General features: G+C 33.8%; 1 long non-coding RNA gene across 1 annotated transcript; it reads left to right on the plus strand.

Annotated features, from left to right (window-relative positions):
• Positions 1–7,131: 7,131 nt before the first annotated feature.
• On the plus strand, positions 7,132–21,556 carry LOC138347901 (uncharacterized). Its single transcript, XR_011220462.1, has 3 exons — positions 7,132–7,285; positions 15,320–15,386; positions 21,275–21,556. It is a non-coding gene; the product is annotated as an uncharacterized lncRNA (long non-coding RNA).
• The last annotated feature ends 461 nt before the right edge of the window (positions 21,557–22,017 follow it).

Raw genomic sequence — 22,017 nt, forward strand, 5'->3', positions numbered from 1 at the left:
TTTAATTCTGTCCTCATGTGTTGACATAGGATTAATTTTGTGAGCCTCTTTCAAATTTTTTAATTATGTGCAGACCTTTAAAATATATGTGAAACGTTAATCACGAAATAACCACTCTTCTTCTTCCCCACACATATATAAGACTTAATATTTTATATCCTGAGGTGAAGATATGTATCTTGTTATTTTTCTAAATTAAGAATCCGCATGACTTGATTTAACTGATCTGAAAAATTGTAATTGTCAAACCTTACAATAATGTCAAAAGTCATGTTTGTTAAATAATCTGCAAGCGTATTTCCTTCTCTGTAAGTATATTTAATTTTAATCCGACACAATTGAGATGCATCTATTGTGTCTCCAATAATTCCTAAAATGTCCCAGTGGATTTCCCAAACTTTAGTAAGGATCTTAATTAGATTAACGAATTTGTATCCAAACAGAATTGATTCATCCCAACAGTAGTGCGATGAGTGATTGCCTCCCTTACTGCTTAGCTTCTGCCTCTACGTTCTCACTTTCGTGAATCTCTTCACCTTGAGAATAGAGTAAGTCTCCTAAAAATCTCTTAAATAGAAAACACTGCCAAAATATTCATTAATCATCTCTATTGCTCTTCACAAAGCCTTCTTTGGACGTTTCCAGATGACTGAGATATAATAAATCCCCGGAGTGTGCTTTTCCAAAAAATATATGATACTAGGCTAAGATGTAGGAATTTATAGTCCAGAATAGGTGGTCCTACCATGTCTCCATAAATCTGAATATACGTTAAAATCTAAATTGTGGGAAGAACTCTTTCCATGCTTCAACCTATTTCTCCTTTTAAACAGGTTCCATATCACAATTGATGGGACAACTCTCAATAATGACTTTAATTTTGAACATCAGTATGATGTGCACCTTTTATTTCAAACATGTGAATGTTGTTACCCTTCTATTTGAATCCCTGCAAAATTAGCAAACAACCTCCATAGCTTAGAAGCTATGGGGGAGGTTACAAAGAGATGAGACATAGTCTCAATTGTAGGATTAGTGCAACACCAACATTGTGAAGATATATTATCTCTGATGAGTTGTAGGAGATTACACACTAGAGCCCTAAATTTTCAAGCTACCCATAGGAAAAAGGGATAACAAAAGACACAACTATGAGGAAATTGTGTTTATGTAATTTCATTTAGCATTGGAAAGACTATGCTGAAATTGTGTTTCTTTAATTTATTTAGCCGGTTGATTTTTTTGTAGGATCTTTGTTTCATTTCATATAATCTTTTCTATGAAGTTCATCACATTTACGCTTATTCCTTTTTCTGTTGGTGTACACTTTGATTCTTAATTTGTCGGTGGTGCTTCTTGTTGTTGAAAGTGACTGCAAAACTTCTATTTTGAAGGCTCAGTGTTGATTTGTTTTGTAAGGTATATTTTTTTCTTGACATTTTTTCTTTACTAATATGTTTTTGAAAATATTTGATGTATTTGTCTATATCTTTTCATTTATTTCTTTTGCTATGTTTTTCAGTCTGGCCTTAAATTTTTTTCATTAAGAGGTACTATAGTTTCCATCTTCTACTGTTTTCCATCGATTTTCGAATGATGGTAACAACTACTTCCAAAACATTGATGTGTTCAGTACAGATAATAAAAAGTTGTCGAATTCAAAAAAAGGTAAATGCTACAAACAAAAAAATATACAATATGTCACCTTTTTACTTTGGTCTTTAGTTACTCTTTTATAAACATAATGGGGATTAGATTGTAGGACTTATTTCTAAACTTTAATTGTAATTTTATAAATTTTTTGTAACCTAGTTTGTATATTGAGTTCTTAATCATAAATATAGAACCTATAGACTAGATTATCTTAATGACTTTTCCAACTTTCAAGAAATTCAATTGAACTAGGAATTTCGGAATTGTAATTTTGCATAAACAACATATGTTGTCGATATATTGGTTACTATTTCAGAGTTTAGTTTAAAAATATATTATAATATGTCTCTCATGTAATCACCATTTGGTTCCCATCATTTGCTTCACAATCATTTGCAAAGTTGGTTTTGCCATACATTCAAGAAAAAGAGTATCTATAATGAGATTTACACTATAGTTCCTAACTTTTTTTAAAAAAAGTAATAGGTTGTGTTAAATGTTGTCATGGAGATGCAAGATAGCCACAAAGAACTTAGATGATAACTTTAGAATTGCCAAAAAAAATTGGGAGTTAAAACATATAGCAAAAACTCCAAGTATTTTTACTAATACTAGGGAGCTAATGATGTCTAATGGGACATTGAAGAGGATGAAAAACATGGATTGCTAAGATATTGTACCCCAATTTCGATGGAGATATTATGAAGTAGTACTGCTTATGATATTCGGGAGGAGGGACCAAATGCCTAAGAGAATTTCTTTATAGATTATTCAAAGATCTTGATCTACCATTATATGAAAGTGGAAAAGTTTCCAAACTTTCTATTTAGATTAATTGCTTCACCTTAAGAGTATTGGTCATTGGAGTAATGAGTAATTTATGATGCTATTTAAGTTTTTTGAAAGAATATTTATTGCTTGATGTAACAAACTTGCCTAATTCATATTATGAGGCAAAGAAGATAATTTGAGATCTTGGGCATTCTTCTAAGAAGATTGATGCATATGGGAATGATTGCTTGTTAATTTGGAAGGATAAGAATTGTCATCGTTCAATGTTTGTGGTGCATATAGTTTGAAAGATGCTAAACATAGTGAGGAACCAGATTGAAAATAGGAAAAAAGATGCCATGCAGTATTTTACGTTATTTTCCTCTAAAACCAAGGCTTCAAAGAATTTTGTATGTTCAAAGACATCTCCTTTGACGTCATGGTATAACTATAAAAGAGTTGATGTTTTAATAATGAGGCATCCAATTGAGTCAATGGCATGGAATTTTTTTTATGAACTTCACCTATTTGTTGTAGTTGAATATCATAATGTATGTTTTGGACTTCTAGTGATGGTTTCCAACCATTTGGAATTTCGAGAACTCCCTACAATATTTGGCATGTGGTACTTGTTCCTTACACTTTTCCCTCTTGGATTTCAATGAAGCAAGAGAATTTTAATATTTTTAATGCTTATACCTTGTCCTAGTGGTACTAGTGATGTAATTGATTTCTATACTAAACCTCTAATACAAGAGTTGAATTAATTATTGGAAACTACAATGCAGACATTCGATGCATCAACTAGAAAGAAATTTAAGTTATATACATCTTTTTTGTGGAACATTAATGACATTCCAACATATGCAAATTTGTCTAGATGAAGTACAAAATGAAAATTGGATTTCCCATGTTGCAATAATAAACATGCTCTAAAAGGATAATAGTTGGCCAAAAACATTGTTATAAGGCCACATACACTATCTTCCTCTTAATTAGACATGGAGAAATGATAAAGTATCAATTGATAAAACTATTGAGCATAGGCTACCACCATATATGTTGTATGGTGATGATATACTTGATCAAGTTGCTGATTTAGATCTGTTTCCATTAACAAAGCATCCACACAAAAATTAAATATCACACAAGAAAAGGGGTGATAACTAGCATCAACAAAAAAAATTAAATATTGCATAAGAAAAGGGGTGATAACTGGAATAAGAAGAGTATATTCTTTAATCTTCCATATTGGTAAACTTTTTTGTGAGACATAATGTTGATATGATGTAAATTTAGAAGAATATATGTAACAATATTTTGGGGACAATTTAGATATCAAATGGAAAACAAAAGACATGTTGAGTACTCTCTTGAATTTAAAACAAATTAATATATGAATGAATTGAATCCAATACAAGATGGAGATGAATTTAAAGGTCTTACATGGATTTTCCTCAAATATTTCTCAATATGTCAACTTAAGGATGACAAAAATTTGAGACTAAAAATCCATCATTGTCCTCTAATTCTACAATATCTACTCCCGCTTGTAATGAATAGTATGCTTTGCAAATCTGACTGAAAAAATTATTGAGTTGTCTATTTTTTCAAAGTTCTTGGAGCCAAATGTTTGAGCATAGAGGCGTTAGAACAAACAAAAGCTAAAATACCAAAAACATTTATGCAAGTTAGAAAATGGTTCCCTCCTACTTTTTTTTATATCATGGAACACTTCTCTATTTTTACCTAATGAAGCTATGATTGCTTGATCAGTTCAAGATTAATAAATGTATCCAATAGAGATATACCTAATCTTTTTGAAGTATTTAATTTGTAATATGGATAACCCTGAAGATACTATTGTAGAGGGTTATTTAGCAGTTTAATGTATGACATTATGTTCAATATATTTGAATAAAATAAAGATAAAGTTTAATTGTTTAGAGAAAAATTATGATGGTGGCGTAATTGAATCTGGGGTGGTTTAACCATATTGTGTGAGAATGGAAATTTTTTAAAAGGTACTTAACCAGACAAACTATATTCACATGATTTAGATGAGACACATTTTTATATTATGAAGAACTCTGATGAAATTCAACCATTTTTCGAGTAAGTATTGATTAAATATTATAATTAACTTCCATCTTGTCCATATTTTAACTTAAAATAATATGTAAAACTTGAATTCATTGTAGAGAGTTTTCATAAATTCATTGTGAGGCCTCTCAACTAAGTTCAAATGTGAAGTGGAATAGACAATTCATTTGTTGGTTACAAAAAAAGGTAAGTAGAAATTAAGTAATGTTCATAAAAAAGAATGTAAATATTGTGTTTTAAAAGGGTATTTGATATTGTTAGGTTGCAGAGTTGTACAAACATGATTATAGTAAGAGAATGATAAAGTTCCTGTCGCTATCACTTCATCCTCTTCCATATGTGACAAGATTAAAAGGACATATTATTAACGGATATAGGTTTTATATTCAAGAGTATGATAAATATTTGAAAATTCAAGAATTGTGGAGTAGTTGTAGTAGATAAGACCAGTGAAGAGCAAAAACCTATGAATTACTATGGCGAATTAACCTAGTTTTTTGCATTACTATTTTTTTGGGAGAGAAGAATGATTTTATTCAGATGTACATGGAGGGGAGTTAAAAGGGACAAATATGGCTTTGTAAGTGTTAATCGTCGGTGATGGTTGAAACAAATGACTCATTTATATTAGCCTGTCAAGCATCACAAGTATATTATGGTATCGATCATTCGAATGAAGGTTTGAATACAATACAAAATAATAATAAACCTCGTGATTCTTTTGATGTATTGAAAAAAAGAATGATGACTTAAAATAGTTAAATAACTCTATAAAAATGAAAATAAAAAGAACTCATCAAGGTTTGCAACTTTATCATGCTTACTTTTACTTTATTAATTTTGTATGCTAATGATTCTTTATAATATTTTCGGTGAAAATTTGTTGAATGATCTTTGTCTCATATGTTACCTTGATTTAAGATAAGTAGTAATTGTCCATGTGAGGAACCTATGTTACATGTCATGTGTCTTTTTATGAATGCGTTTTCCATTCACATTTCATCTTATGAAAAATTTTCTTACCTATTTGATCTTTTGATTATTGTTGTTGTTGTTGTTGTTATTATTATTATTATTATTACTATTATTGTTGTTGTTGTTGTTTTGTTGTTATTAATATTAGTACTACTAAATGGGTCCGCTCTTCGCGTGATTATAACTTTCTTCTTTAAAGTATATTAGAATAAAAATTTTCTTGTATGTTGATGTTATATTATTTTTATATAAGTTTCTAAAGTGTATAGAGGTTATTAAATTCTAGTTTACCATTTTTTTTTATTAAAATAGAAGGAAAAATTACAAATCATAACACTATTTTTTCCTAGTTTACATAATTTTATTTTACCATGGTTACATAGTGTCTTTAACTACAAAGTCACATAAATATTTTTCTGAATTTTCTTCTTTGCAAATTTCGATAGTATAACACTATAAATTACATTCAAAAAGTATTCAATATTTTTTTACAATATGTATATAACTAATGTGTTTATCAATAAAAAATGTTCTATAATCATATGATAAACCAATAACTAATATGTAGTCATAATGTATTTTCCAACGTCCAAATTTTATATGTAATACAGTTATGATAGTGTTTTGTAATTGAAATTTAGCACAAACAAATGTTAATGAATCCTTAAATAGGATGAGGGGAAGTAAGGGATAATGGGAAAAAGTTCAATAAGTACTTGGTGTGAGAGAATAATCATCATTTTGTATCATATAATTATAATTAATTTCTACTTTTAATTTTCTCATTTTACCTTCAATTTTTTTTTACTCTTATTAATATTAACATTATTATGACAACAAAAAAATCATATAAATTTTTAGGTTTGATCTATTGGAGAAGAAAAGATTTTTTAGATAATGTTGTAAATAAATGTTTGTTTAAAAACTGTGAATCTTCCATAGATGGATTAACATATAATCTGTACTAACATATACTTATAACATCATCTTTAAAGAAACATAAAACAATAAAGTTAAAAACATGCAGTAAAAAAAAATGAATACAAGAACACTATCAAATCATACCAACCTTTGCACTTTCAGATAACCATACACCTTAACTTAGATTTGACACTTCTAATTAGTATTCCCTCATACTTAGAACAATAAAACCCTGAAATTACACCATAGGCAGCCTACATATTTATGACACTATGTGGAATCAACTTTCGACAAGTGGCGTAATTAGAATAAAACAATTGTTTGCCTTAGTCTGATCCTATCCTATGTAGTTGACCTCCCACAACTAATTGGTATATCCAAAATAATTCAAACAAGGTGTCAAAAACATGTTCCTAAAAAAATTAGATAATGTAGCACTTTTTGTAACTGCCGATCATGTGCTTGGCATGCATTTTGTAACCGCTGGTCTGCTTTGACTTTTCTTTTCTTTGGATGAGCTGATCCCATGTTTAACACAGCCACAGTTAGACTTTTCAGCCTTGAATTTCTCCCACTAAATGTTGCCACGCCACGGTCACAAATTTATTACATTGCTTCATTCCACGTGTGCATCGATGCCCTTTCATAGGTTCTTTCTTTGAATATCAATTTAATGCCCACACGACATGGTTAGGATTTTACCTTGTCGATTCCTCACCAAGATGGTTTGCCATAAAGTCCTTGGTCCTCACTTGTTGCTTCAAATCAGAACATGGTGCCATTTTGCACAACTTAGATTTGTCTACAATCCATCATCAACACAGTCTTGCATGTTTGTTCCTTCGCTTTTTCAAGTGACAAGGTGAACATTCTTAATACCTTATAAATGCTGCAATATAATTGAGTGACTTAGATAAGGGATCTAATAGACCACTCCCACCAGTTTGCTTTTGTAATAACCCGAGAGCACCCCAAGTCGTCATGTGGCGTATTTCACATCGCGGAGGTCATATATAGACATCTTTGATCGCATATATGCAAAATTAGTAAGGAATTAAATTTTTTCACAATAATAGTCAAACTCTATTATAGAAACATAATAAAGAACTAAGTCTCAATATAAGCTATCTTAGACACAAGTAAATAAAATAGGGTCACGATCCTTTCATAAATTTGTAAGGAAACTCAAAATCTATTACAATGTTTTTTAGAAAAGGAAATTAAAACATAGTCCATGTCCTCGAACATATGAGGACATAACAATCTTGAGAGAATGCTACTTTCCAAACTTCAACTTCTAGGAAAATCCTCACTTGCCACCTACACTTGTAGACATAGAGAAACATATGAATTTAGGACATTGAATTCACTAAGTATGGTTAACATGCAAGAAAGCCATGCAAAGAGGGTCATTTACTTTAAGATATGTTTTCATGCTATTTTTGATAGAAACCTTTATGATAAGAGTGTAATATACATAATAAATGTTAACAATCATACATAAGACACATTCCAAATTCAACAATTTATCCTTTTCATCATTTTGACCCTCCACCTAAAGTTACTCTAAGTATCACTTGAGTAAGACTTGAAGAGACCAACCATACATCCTCTTCAACAACACCTAACTGATCCTGAAAGCTACTCTAGATAAGAACCTTTCTAGTCAATTTACCTTTAATAAGTAAACATTCTTCATTAGAACCATTTAAGAGACATGGAACAATTATGGGACTTTTACATAATGGTCTTGGAAGACCAAGGAAAATTATTCTAGCATCTTCAAGGTCTACTCATGCCATGTGTAGATAGCGTCCCATTCCACTACCTACATGCTGTCATAAAGACCCCACACGATGGAAGTTCTTATACTTTACAAAGATAATTGAGGACACATCCCATGTAGACACATGTTTTAGGGGATATCAAAAGTCTTGTTTGTAACTGTAGTTTTCTAATCGAGAAGAGCTACAACCTTAAGCATATCCACTCGGTGCTTTTTCTTTGGTTCTCATAGAGTAAGTGCATTCACATAAGATTATTTGATAAGGTACAATCACTAAGCCTTACCAACTCATAATACTTCAACCAAGAAGGAATCCACATGGATCTACCGATCAACATTGATTCAGATAACTCATTTCAATACTCCTGAAAGGGTGCCTTACGCCTACCTATCAAAGAATTATCATTAACCTTCTTTTAATATTAAAGGTTTAACATTCACTTAAGTTTAAAGACTCATCAATAAGGGGTACCTTGACGAGGTCTACTGTCTCAAAATGTACTCTAGAATACCTTTTTTAATCATTAAAGGAAGGGCAAAAATTCTAGGTCGACCGATCCTAAAGTTTCATCCCTACTCATATTCAATACAATTCAAGTACCAAGTAGGGAAAACTAGTCTACCAACGCAAGATACAACATCATGCTATAAAGCTCTCTCAAGTCCATCATCATCATATGTCAACAACTTGAGAGAAAGTATATTCAATCATATCATTATAGCGCCTATACAAGATCATATACACATCACATGAGCACCTTCACTTTATACATTCACATGCACCATATTATGATCATACCATAATTCAAATAATAATGCTAACAAGTCCATGTTGATAACGATTATAACAATTAAACATTTCCACCATAAGTGGACAATATCGATGAAAAACAATTCAATATCAATTATACACTAAACAAAGAAATTTGGTCAACTAACCACGTTCCAATAGCCACAGTCACCATTCTTTAGCCTTTCTATCAAATTCACATAAAAAGATATCTTACCAATAACAATGTACATAAGACTAGGCCAACAATTCGTCCATACCAATGATCAAAGAAAACACAATATAAATATCAATACTATAAGGCAAGGCATTAACAATTTCAATAATGATCAACATATAAATTAATATCCCCTAAAAATATACACATGAATTCAATACAATTAATCCATGATCAATTAACCCACTTTAGAGCCAAAATTAGAAATTCAAGGAATACATGGGTTCATGGAGTTTTTGGTCTTAAAACAATCAATTAACATTGATAAATTCATAAAAAATCAATTTAAACCTTTTCATGTAAAAACTCATGCTTAGAATTCAAAAAATGATTTCAAGGTTTTACGAAGATATTTAAAAAAACCTTTGGAATTGGCTACTTGACCGGAGGAAGATTCAAATACGAAATCCCACGAAGTTGATGGATAAGAAACTGAAAAACTTCAATCGTAGCTTCACCTTGAGTTCAAGCTTCAATGGAGTCTAGAGAGAACTTATTTTGAACTTGGGGTTTTGATGTGCGAAAGTGAGGTCTAATTAAGGTTTACGTGTTTAGACTAACTTAATATAGTTTAAAATCCCTAAAATAATCATATAGGACATTATTAGGACGTGTGGTGAACTTCCTAAATCAATCCTCACTTGGACGAGAGCTACACGAAAATTGCATGCCAAAAGATGGGGGTCGATGGAACCACGACCCGTACTGCTGGGCGTGGTTTGGATCAGAGAATCATCTATTGGGGATAATCTCCACACTTTTTTTTATCAAAGAAACATCTATTGGGGGATAATATCCTCACAACCAAGTGTGTATCCACACCCCTTGATGATGGCGTGTCATTCAATGAAATGGGTGTCAATTGGGTCGTGATTGGCAGCTTCATGACCAACGTTTGGGTTCCCCTCAAGGACCCCTAGAATAGTCCTTGAGGATTCTTACCTGTACCATTCGACCCTAAACATGTTCACATAGATTTTATAGACCCTTCCTACCATTCGATACACCAAAAAACACTTAAAACATGTAAGGGCACACTTGAACAAACACAAGACTAGCTTACGAACGTCTTGGTCGTTCTTCGACGTTTGGATTCCAAACTCTTTGAAATTAATTCTACAGCTATAATTCATGATTTTAACACATTATTAAATCATAAAACACATGATAGTTTCTAGTTTAACCTAGTTCATTTTGAGGGTTATAACAGCTTTATCTCCCTCGATGAAATAAATTGAGATAGTTCAACATCCTATTTGTCTAACAAAACACATCTAGGATTAACATATGCTACTGGCCCTCATCTTGTTCAACATCATTACTATCATCTAATGAAGAATTGACAATTTATGCCTTTTTCAGACAATTTCTTGCAATGTATGGTCCATCACAATTAAATCATCCATCAAACCTAGGTTTTTCATTACTTTTGGATGATACAACCTCTTGTTTTTCCTTTTCTTTGACCTTTTATTCAATATTGGGATATTTTTCTTCCAATACTTCACCTTTTCTTTCCCTTTTGACATAGAAAAAATAGAATTTTTTAAGCTTAATTTAGTCCTAAATGAAAATCAAGTGCATCTGCCGCCGCAAAGGCACTAGGATGATCTTTAATGATCTGCCTTCCTAGTTCATTTTATCTCCATTTTTTTAATCATTGGAGCAAATTATGAAATTTAACCTACTAGGATATATTGTTAATATCCAGACTCAAAGTAGAAAATTCCTTGACATAGTCTCATAGGTTGGTCTTCCTTAGTGTCTTCAAATGGTCCATAGCAATCCAACCTGCATTGCGAGGAAAGAATCGATCTTTCAACTATCTTTCAGAATTTCCCAATAAATTATTATTAAGACGTTCATCACCTGCTTGTTTAGTCATTCTTGTATGCCACCACAATATTGCATCATTGGCAAGATATATAGTAGTGACTAACATCATATTTTCATCGCGTACATGAGCTGCAATTAAGTATTTTCCATACCCCATAAGAAGTTTTCAAGTTTGTTGGCACTCCTTTTTCCTCCAAATGTCTTAGGCTCGGGATTTTTCACTTTCGAAGACTCCTCACGATTTGTTCAAGAACCAACAATAGCCAAACACAAGATTGAAAGTCCAACATAAAGAATTGCTTTTTTCTTCAGCACTTTGTCAAAGTAAGTTTGAAGTTCTTCATTTTCTTTCATCATGCCATCAATTTGCAAAGACACCTTCTGACAAAAAATTAAGGTTTTCCACTGATTGTTATTTGATGTCAGCCCTATCTAAACCCATTTCTAAACAAAAATTTTCAAATTCAATTTTAATACCATAGACCTACAAGAGAAGACACACCAAGTTTACATCAAATCGTTCCTCAGTCAAGCCAACAAAATCATAGATCCTTTCTACATTTTTTTCATATTCAGTATTCGTCACCGTCATATGATTCTTTGAAACACCGAGCTCTGATACAAACTGTAAGGGGGATGATCTTTGAACACAAATAATTTTCTGATTTAACAAACTTTAGGCAGCCATCAATCTTGTCGCCGTCAGCCTTCAAGCACAGCCAAATTTATTGTTGTTTTGATATTTAAATGAGGATAATTTATTATAGTTCCTTATATCTAGTTCATTGATTGTTCAACTGAATCTACCGAACCACTTTGGAGATTTCCCTAATAAATTTTTGTACCAGTTAACACCAACTTGTTTTATGTAAGAACATTTGATGTCTTCCTTTATAGACTCGAAAAAGAGAACAGAAAGAATTAAGGGCATGAGAAATGAAAATAGAGTAGAATAACACATTGTTCTATGAGAAAATGCTGGATAATCAATTATAAAGATTATCTACCGTTGACCATAATATTTGTAGTTCATTGTAAACTTCTATCGAAGAATTTTAAAAGTAGGATATCTCATCCTAAATTTTCCAAAACATTGTTCGTACACCATTAAGTTATATTTACACAACTCGTCTATTTAGTACATGCTAAATCATACAGTTCTCAAAAATGTCATTTGTCCTTAGCACTCAACATGTGACGATGTTATGCTTTGGCGTAGAGATTTTGACTCATGCAATGGTCTGATTCTCTTTGATTTTGAATGCATGATGTGTTACTCTTTTTCCAATTCCTTGAATAGAGAGCATCTATTGATTCCATATCTGAATGTTCGAAGAAGTGAGTTAGGAAAAAATTTCCTAGTGTTTGACTATCCTAATGCAGATCAATACAAATTGGTAACCATAAGTAACCTAGTTGAAAATTCAAATTGGTTATTTAAATTTCACTTACTTTCAATAGGGTGATCTGGCTTGTGGCGTGATATCCAACTAACAACCAAAAGTTTCATTCATTACCTCATGATAGTCCACTTGTTTATTGGCATGATTATCGATATTTTTTCAGAAACGATGTTAGTTTTCTAGATCTTGATAAAAACAAAGAAAAGGGTATAGTCATTGACCATCGTGGCTTTATTCTTAATATGTCCCCTGCTATGGAAAAAAATTGAATGTTATTGATTAGTGTGATAGCGATTTATGGATAGGGAGGGTGCAAGGTTTACTCACCCTAGTATGCATTTTCAGAACATATGTAGTCATTGTAACATATGATAGAGAAAGCAACTATTTAAGGTTTTCCTATGCTTTACACAACTTTGTTTTAGCTACGGATTACCATATAATAAGCTTTCAAGATTCGATCGACAACAAGCAAGTGTATTTTCTGGTACGAAGTTCTTAAAAATATTAGCATAATCTCTATCAGTATCATACAAATATGAACTTGTGCAAAACAAGTTACACTTCTCTATACACTTGATTATCCCATGTGTTGATTCAACCTAACATTATCTTGTGTCTCCATAACTCCCTTCAAATATGTAATGAATTTTTAGCAGGCATATTTTGCTGAAAAGTTTGACGACATCAGAAGGCCTATTAGTGAAGGTTCCAACTAGTTAAACTTTAAGTCTTTAATCTTTTAGTTCATGCGAGAAAAAGAGATACACCAGAAGAGTAGCTTGACCATACTTCAGAGAATGAATATTAAAATCGATGTGGTGTATGCACTTTATTATATTGACCATACTTCTATTTTATTAGTAAATTTAGGAATGAGTTTCACTAAAGAAATATCACTCAGTTGAGCTCTGACATCTTTATCGAGGAGAATCTTATGTGGTTTTATATCATAGTCAATCATGGGTATTTAACACTCATGGTTAAGATAATGAATTACGTACGCCACATCTATTATTTCATTCATTCTCTGTAGTATGGTAAATCTACTCTTCTCATGTGCCTTCTTCTCTTACCTAAATCGGAGGACTAAAGCCTTAAACTTCAACAAGCTGGTACCTTTGATAATAAATCTTCTGATGTAACAACCCGTAGCTAAAAAAGATAAAAATCAATTTTTCAAAGAATCTGCAGGCAAAACAAACGGGACCATCGACATGCCGTATCCTTACTCACGGTCCATCCTGCACAACCATCGATGAGATCAGAAACTCCCAAATATCTCAACCCTAGAAAATTGGCTAAGTGTTGGTCGATTGATGGAGTTACGGTCCGTAGGTCAGACTACGGTCTGTAGTCCATGATCGTCGATCAAGACTCCATTCATCCACTCACTGAAAAGAGCTACGGATGACCACCACGGTCCTTAGGTAGACCGATGGTCCGTAGGTTGACCTACGGTCCATAGGTCTTACCATATATGGGAAATTAGCATATAGTTCAGGGGAAATGAAGTTGGGTTAACTCCAAATGGTCATAAGTCTTAGAAAAAAATGAATAGGTGTCCCAATACTTACCTACATATAGATAAATTAATTATATTTCCATAGCCGCCGACCTTGCTAAAATCAGACTCCGAGTAAAAAGTTATGCCCGTTTTAGTAAAGGCATGTCGAACCGGCCCAACTGGAGGACCAACCGACAGGGTGTCAGCCAATTAACGAACCTTCACTCCTGGCCGTCGATTGGTCCGACAACAACTTTCCTATGGATATTTGGACCTTTCCCACTTTTTTTAAACCCTAAGTTACATAAATTTGACCCTAAATCATCATATTTTAGTCAGTTTAAACCTAGAAACATAATTAAAACATATCTAAGTCAAATCATTAAATCAAAAGATAGAAAATTAGAAGCCGGAGAGGAGAAAAAACACAAGAACCCTAGTTCAAGAACACAACAAGCTACAACAGTTCCATCCGCGAAACATACGTATTTTTCCGTGGATTTCATCACCAGGTATGTGAGATTTAAGAAAATGGTTCCTTTCACCCATTGGGTCCCTAATTTTTAGTCAGATTCTTGATTCTCTTGTCACGATTAAACCTAGGGTTTCTAGAACTTTGATAAAACTTCATGAATTTGTTCATTAAATGTTCCGAATTAAATTATCATGTTATTACACAGATTATCACATGAATTTTAGAACCCTAAGTTTGTATTTCGTTAGTTCTTGAATTACACATGCTAGGTTAGGTATTTCGAACACATTAGATATCCATGCCTCAGTCATAAAAGCATAATTACCAGATTAATTATTGCATTCTCAGTTTGCATGTTCGTGTCCAGATATCCAGTATTTACAGAAACTCAAACTTAATCAGTAAATTTAGAGAATTCATTGGGAGTAGCATAATACCAAGTTTGACTAGGGTTTATCATAACCAATAGTGCCAGAACTACTAGACAATTAGGTTGTAAGTCCCCTTTGTGGGAAATTAGTTTAGTGATCACGCCAGTATGCCTTTATACCTTTGGCAGGGTATATTGGGTCCTCTCGATGGGGCGTATACATCGGAATCCACATTTAGCTCATGTGGTTTTATTATCAATTATTACTAGCACCCACAGATCAGTCAGACTCTCTGTATTGACCATTTATCAATATATTTAGTAGTCAGTTTCAGCGTGTTATAAATTGGCCGTTGCATCTAGTTTGCTCAGAATTCAATTTATTATGTCAGATTATTTTACTTGATTTTATACTTGTTCAGTGATATTTTATTTTAGCTTTGTTCTATCCTACATGCTCAATACCTTTCAAGTACTGACGCATACGTGCGCTACATCTTCTCGTGATATAGGTTCACGTTCTCAGCATCAAGATCATGTATAGATCGATTCCCGATCTCCAGTTCAGCAGATTCAGTGGTAAGTCCTCATTCTCTGAGGACAACTATCATGAGTTTATTTATGTTTTCTTTTAGTCTTTTAGTTTCTATTTTTGCTAGATTTAGCTAGGGCTTGTCCTAGTATTTTTCGTCAGTAAGAGGCTTATTTAAGAAATAATTAATTTTAGCTTAGTGTTGAGTTATTAATTTCATTGTATTAAACTCATCACTCTTCATATTATATCAGTTTAAGCATATGTGTATTTCCCATATTCTAAATATAAATTTTCATTTAGCTTCCGCATCGGTTTATTATCTTTTGTATGCTCATGATCATGCCAGTAGGGTTAGCTTGAGATCACTTACGATCCTAGGTTCGATGTTCGCGTCTCGAGGGTAGCTCGGGGCGTGAAAAAACATTATATCAGAGAACTAGGTTCAAGAGTCTTAGGATGTCTGAAAGCCGCATTATGTAGAGTCCTTTTCATGGGTGTGAAGTGCACCACATCTAATGATAGGGAAGATAGAAAGTATTTTAGGATAAACTTCACTTTCTTGTTACTCTTATCGTGTGTGAGGAACGATCTTATTCCACTCTAGCTTGATGTTCTACGTTTTAGATTATGCCTCCTCATTGAGCTTAGGCATGGACTTCTAATGTACACAATGCTAACACAGTTCATCTAGTACAAGATAAGGAAGTTATAATGTAGAGTTTTAGACTGCCAGTTCAGTTTTTCCTTAAAAGTATGACAACCTGGAACAATTAGCAGGTTTGAGTTCGTACTAATAGAAATTATCGATTAATGGCAGCCTGAGTTTGTGATTTTGTTAATCTTTCTATGTTTTAGGGTCACAAGTTGGGAAGGACCCATGAAGTTCATTGTTGAGGTCAAGAAAATATTGAGTGTGATGCAAGTAACTAGTAGTGATAGGTAAAATTGGCATCCTACAAGCTTAAAAATGTGACTCCCATATGGTTGAATTTACTTAGTGGAAAGACAACAAAGATGACTTCGTTTTTGTAATTCAGTATAATAGTCAAATTTGGTGTCAGTCCAGAAACTCTCTAAGAGCCATTCTCAGTCTCTACTCAAGTTGGTGACCAAGTTACAGCTAGACAGGTATACAAAAATTTTCCTATCATAGTATCTCATAAAGTCACCTTAATAGATCTTGTAGAGTTAGAAGTGGTAGATTTCGATGTCATTATAGTCATGGATTGGTTACAATCGTGTTATGGCTCAGACGATTGTAGAATAAGTATTGTCCGTTTTCAGTTTCTAGATGAGCCAATATTATAATGGAAGGGTAGTAGCTTAATGCCTATGGGTCGATTTATTTCATACCTTTAGGCCTGAAAGAAGATATCTAAGGGTTCTCTCTATCATGTAGTTCGAGTTAAGGATTCTAGCCTTCAAATTCCAACTATTGAGTCAGTTTCAGTAGTTTGTGAATATCCAGAAGTATTTCAAGAAGATCTTCCCGAACTTTCTCCCGAAAGGGAAATTGACTTTGGAATTGATCTCTTTCCAGATACGTAGACTATTTCTATTCCACCTTACAGAATGGTTCTAGTAAAGCTTAAGGAATTTAAAGAGCAGTTGAAAAACCTTCTAGATAAGAGCTTCGTCAGACCTAATATTTCACCATGGGGTGTACTAGTGTTGTTTTTAAGGAAGAAAAATGGTTCTTTCAAAATGTGCATTCCCTATAGACAATTGAACAAGGTCACAATCAAGATAAAATATCCTATCCCCAGGATTGATGACTTGTTTTACCAACGTCAGGGTGCTAGTCACTTCTAAAAGATAGACCTTCGATCGGGTTATCATCAGTTCAGAGTCAGAGATAGTGAAATTCTGAAAATAACTTTAAGAACATGGTATGGTCATTATGAAATTGCAGATATGTCGTTTGGACTAGCTAATGCTCCTGAAGTCTTCATGGATTTGATGAACAGAGTGTTCAAAAAGTACTTAGACTTGTTCATTATCATCTTTATTGATGATATGCTTATTTACTCTAGGAGTGAGAAAGAACATTTAAGTCAATTGAGAGTTGTTCTGCAGACTCTCAAGGATCGCCAGTTATTCTCTAAGTTTAGCAAATGTGAGTTCTGGTTGCATTCCATTGATTTTTTTGGTCACATTGTATCTAGCAAAGGGATCCGAGTGGATTCATAGTAGATAGAAGCAACAAAAAAATTGGCCCAGACCTATCTCTGCTACAGATATCAGAAGTTTCTTAGGTCTAGCGGGTTATTATAGAATGTTTGTGGAAGGATTTTCATCCATAGCCTCACCATTGACTAGGTTGACTCAAAAGATGGTCGAGTTCCAATGGTCAAATGATTGTGAGAAAAGTTTCACAGAATTGATAAATAGATTAAGTACAACTCCTGTCTTGACTCTACCGAAGGGTTCAGATGGTTAGGTGATCTATTGTGATGCATATAGAATTGGCCTAGGTTATGTGTTGATGCAGCGAGATAAGGTTATAGCGTATGCCTCTACAAGACTTAAGGTTCATGAGAAGAATTATCCAACACATGAACTCGAGCTTGCAGCAGTGGTGTTTGCACTCATGATCTGGAGATACTACTTGTATGGTGTTCACGTAGCTGTGTTTACTGATCATAAGAGCCTTCAATATTTGTTCACCCAGAAAGAGTCGAATCTTTGCAGATGAGATGGTTAGAGTTCATTAAGGTTATGATATGAGTGTGCATTATAATCCAGGTAAGGAAAATGTAGTAGCAGATCCCCTTAGCAGATTATCTATGGGTAGGGTATCCCATATTGAGGAAGAAAGGAAGAAGCTAATGAAGGATTTTCAGAGGCTTTCTTACTTAGCAGTTCTCTTTATGAGAAGATCAGACAATCATGTAATAGTTCAGAATGGGGCGGAATCTTCTTTGGTAGTGGAGGTTAAGGAAAAGCAAGAGAGTGATCCAATATTTCTTGAACTTAAGAATGTAGTTCACAATAAGAGAGTGGAGGTTTTATCCCAAGAGGGAGATGGTGTACAAAGAACATATTCTTCATAAGACCATAACTCCATGTATTCTATTCATCCATGTGCCACTAAGATGTACCGCGATATGCGGGAAGTCTATTGGTGGAGTTACATTAAAAGGGATATAGTAGACTTTGTGAGTAAGTGCCCTAATTGCCAGCAAGTCAAGGTAGAAATCTGAAACTAGGAGGTATGACTCAAGAGAACAATATTCCTACTTGGAAGTGGGAAGTTATCAATATGGATTTCATCAAAGGGTTACCGCATACCTGCAGACAACATGACTCCATTTGGGTGATAGGTGATAGGATGACTAAGTCTTCTCGCTTTTTTGGCGGTCAAGTCTATAGATTCGGCAAGGACTATTGCAATCTTTACATCAATAAAATTGTAAGTGTGCATGGGGTTCCTTTGTCTATCATCTAAAATAGAGGTCCTTAGTTTACCTCTCATTTATGTAAGTCATTTTAGAAAAGTCTTGGTACTCAAGTTAACCTTAGTACATCATTTCATCCACAGACGGATGGGCAAGCAGAGCGTACCATTCACACCTTAGAGGATACGTTGAGAGATTGTGTGATCGATTTCAAAGGTAGTTGGGATGATCACCTTCCTCTTATTGAGTGTTCCTACAACAATATCTAACATCCCAGTATTTATATGGCCCCTTATGAAGCTTTGTATGGGCGTAGATGTAGATCTTCTATGGCTGGTTTGATGTAGGTGAAACAGATTTAATAGGGCCAGATTCAGTCCTTTATGTTAGGGAGAAAGTGCAACTCATTAGAGATAGACTTAAGACAGCCCAAAGTCGTAAGAAATCTTACGTAGATGTAAGGAGAAGGGAACTAGAGTTCCAAATTGATTCAGTCAAGGTTTTGTGGAGAAGTCAGTCCGTAGAGGGAGCTACTTGGGAAGCAAAAGCATCCATAAAAGGAAAGTATCCTCACCTTTTTCCTTCTGATTCCACTTCAACTTTAGGTAATAGTTCCTCTTTATTTTTCCAGTCATTCATGCGTAAATTCAGTCTTAGAATCATGTTCCATCAGTTTGAACATGTATTTTCATTATATTTGAGTGATCTCGGAACATAATTCAGTCAGAAAGTCAATTCTCAGTGTTTAGCAGTAGGGTTTGCATCTCTCTCCCTCTATTCAATTCTCAGTCTTCATTCGAGGATGAATGTTCCAAAGGGGGAGATAATGTAACGCTCCGTAGCTAAAATAGACAAAAGATCACTTTTTCAGAAAATTTGTAAGTGCAATTGACGAGGCCATCGACGGACCGTAGCCTGACCCACGGTCCGTCCTGCACAACTGTCGATGGGATCAGAAACTCCCAAAAATCATAGCCTAGGAAAACTTGTTATGTGTTGGTCGACGAATGAACTTACGGTCCATAGGTCAGACTACGGTCCGTAGTCCATGACCGTTGATCAAGAATCCCTTTACCCACTCTCTAAAAAGAGATATAGATGATCAGCATGGTCCGTAGGTGGATTTACGGTCCGTAGGTCTAACCGTAGGTGGAAAATTAGCAGACAGTTAAGGGGAAATGCATTTGGGTAAAATTCAAATGGTCATAGGTTTTAGGAAAAAATGAATTGGGTGTCCCATTACCTACCCATTGATAGATAATTGAATTATCTTTCCATAACCACCTACCTTGGTAAAATTAGACCTCCAATTAAAAAGTTATGTCTGTTTTAGTAAACCCCTTTCAAACACGACCAACCGACAGACAACCTCACGGGGTGTCGGTCAATTGATGGACCGTCAGTCCTTGTCGTCGATTGGTCCGACCACAACATTCCTAGGGGTCTTTTGGACCTTTCTCTCTTAGTTTAAACCCTAAGTTACATCGTTTTGACAATAAATCAACATATTTTAGTCATTTTAAGCCTAGAAACATAATTAAAACATATCTAAGTCAAATCATTAAATCAAAACTTAAAAATTAGAAGCAAGAGAGGAGAAAAAGATCAAGAACCGTAGTTCAAGAACGCAACAAGCTCCTGCAGTTCTAGCCCCGAAACATAAGTATTTTTCTGTGGATTGCATCACCAGGTATATGGGATTTCACTAGTGGGTTCCTTTCACCCATTGGGTTCTTAGTTTTCAGTCAGATTCTTAATTCTCTTGTAATGATAAAACCTAGAGTTTCAAGAGATTTAATAGAATTTCATGAATTTATTAAATATATTTCCAAATATGATTATCATCTTATTACTTATATTATCGCACGAATTTCAGAACCCTAACTTTGAATTTCTTTTGCTCTTAAATTAGACATCTTAGGTCAGATATTTCAGACACTTCAGATATACATGCCTCATTTATATATGCATAATTACCAGATTAATTGTTTCATTCTCAGATGGCATGTTTAGTTTTGAGCTATCAAGTATTTATAAAAACTCAGAGATAATCAGTAAATTATCATAATTCATTGGGAGTAGCATAATACCGAGTTGGACTAGGTTTTAGCATACCCAATAGTGCCGAACTACTAGCCAAGTAGGTTGTAAGTCCCCTCTGTGGGAAATTAGTATAGTGATCATGCCAGCATGCCTTTATACCTGTGGTAGTGTATATTGGGTCCTCACGATAAGGCGTATACATCGTACTACACATTTATCTCATGTGGTTTTATTACCGGTTATTAGTAGCTTCCACAGATTAGTCAGACTCTCTACATTGACTATTTATCTGTATATTCAGTATTACGTTTCAATATGTTATAAATTAGTCAATGCATCCAGTTAGCTCAGAATTCAGTTTATCATGTCAGATTATTGTACTTGCTTTTATGCTTGTTCAGTTATATTTAATTTCATCTTTATTCTATCCTATATGCTCAATACCTTTAAAGTACTAACGCATACATGCGCTACATCTTCTCGTGATGTAGGTTCAGGTTCTCAGCATCCAGATCATGCATAGATCGATTTCCGATCTCCAGTTCAGCAAATTCTGTGGTGAGTCCTCATTCTCTGAGGACAAAAGTCATGAGTTTATTTCAGTTTTCTTTTAGTGTTTTAGTTTCAGGTTTTTCAATATTCGGCTAGGGTCTGTCCCAGTATTTCTAGTCAGTTAGAGACTTATTTCAGACATAGTTAGTTTTAGCTTCTTGTTGAGTTAATAACTTCATTGTATTAAACACATCAATCTTTATATTATATGAGTTTTAGCATATGGGTATTCCCCATCTTTTCATTATAAATTATTATTTAGCTTCCGCATCAGTTAATTATCTTTAGTATGCTCATGATCATGCCAGCAGGGTTAGATTGGGATCACTTGTGGTCCTAGGTTTCGTGTCCGCATCTCGGGGGTAGCTCGGGGCGTGACATCTGATGTCTTCAAACTTTTCAGTAATTTATGCCTCTTGATCCATTGTTATATAATTGGACGTTGTGTTATCGACACAGACTAATGTTGGGTTGAAGCATACATGGGATAATCAACTGTGTCCAGAACTGCAACATTTTTGTACACATTGATGTTTGTATTGTAATCGTATAGATCATGGTACATTTTTGGGAGACGTCCAGACCTATGTTTGTGAAACCCTCTAATGGTTTTCTTTCTCTGTCTTAAGTGCCAATGACTATGTAGTTTCATAAAATGCTTACAAGTGTAAGTAAACCTTGT

The sequence above is a fragment of the Solanum lycopersicum genome, chromosome 4 (assembly GCF_036512215.1).
Source record: "Solanum lycopersicum chromosome 4, SLM_r2.1".
NCBI classification, from domain to species: domain Eukaryota; kingdom Viridiplantae; phylum Streptophyta; class Magnoliopsida; order Solanales; family Solanaceae; genus Solanum; species Solanum lycopersicum.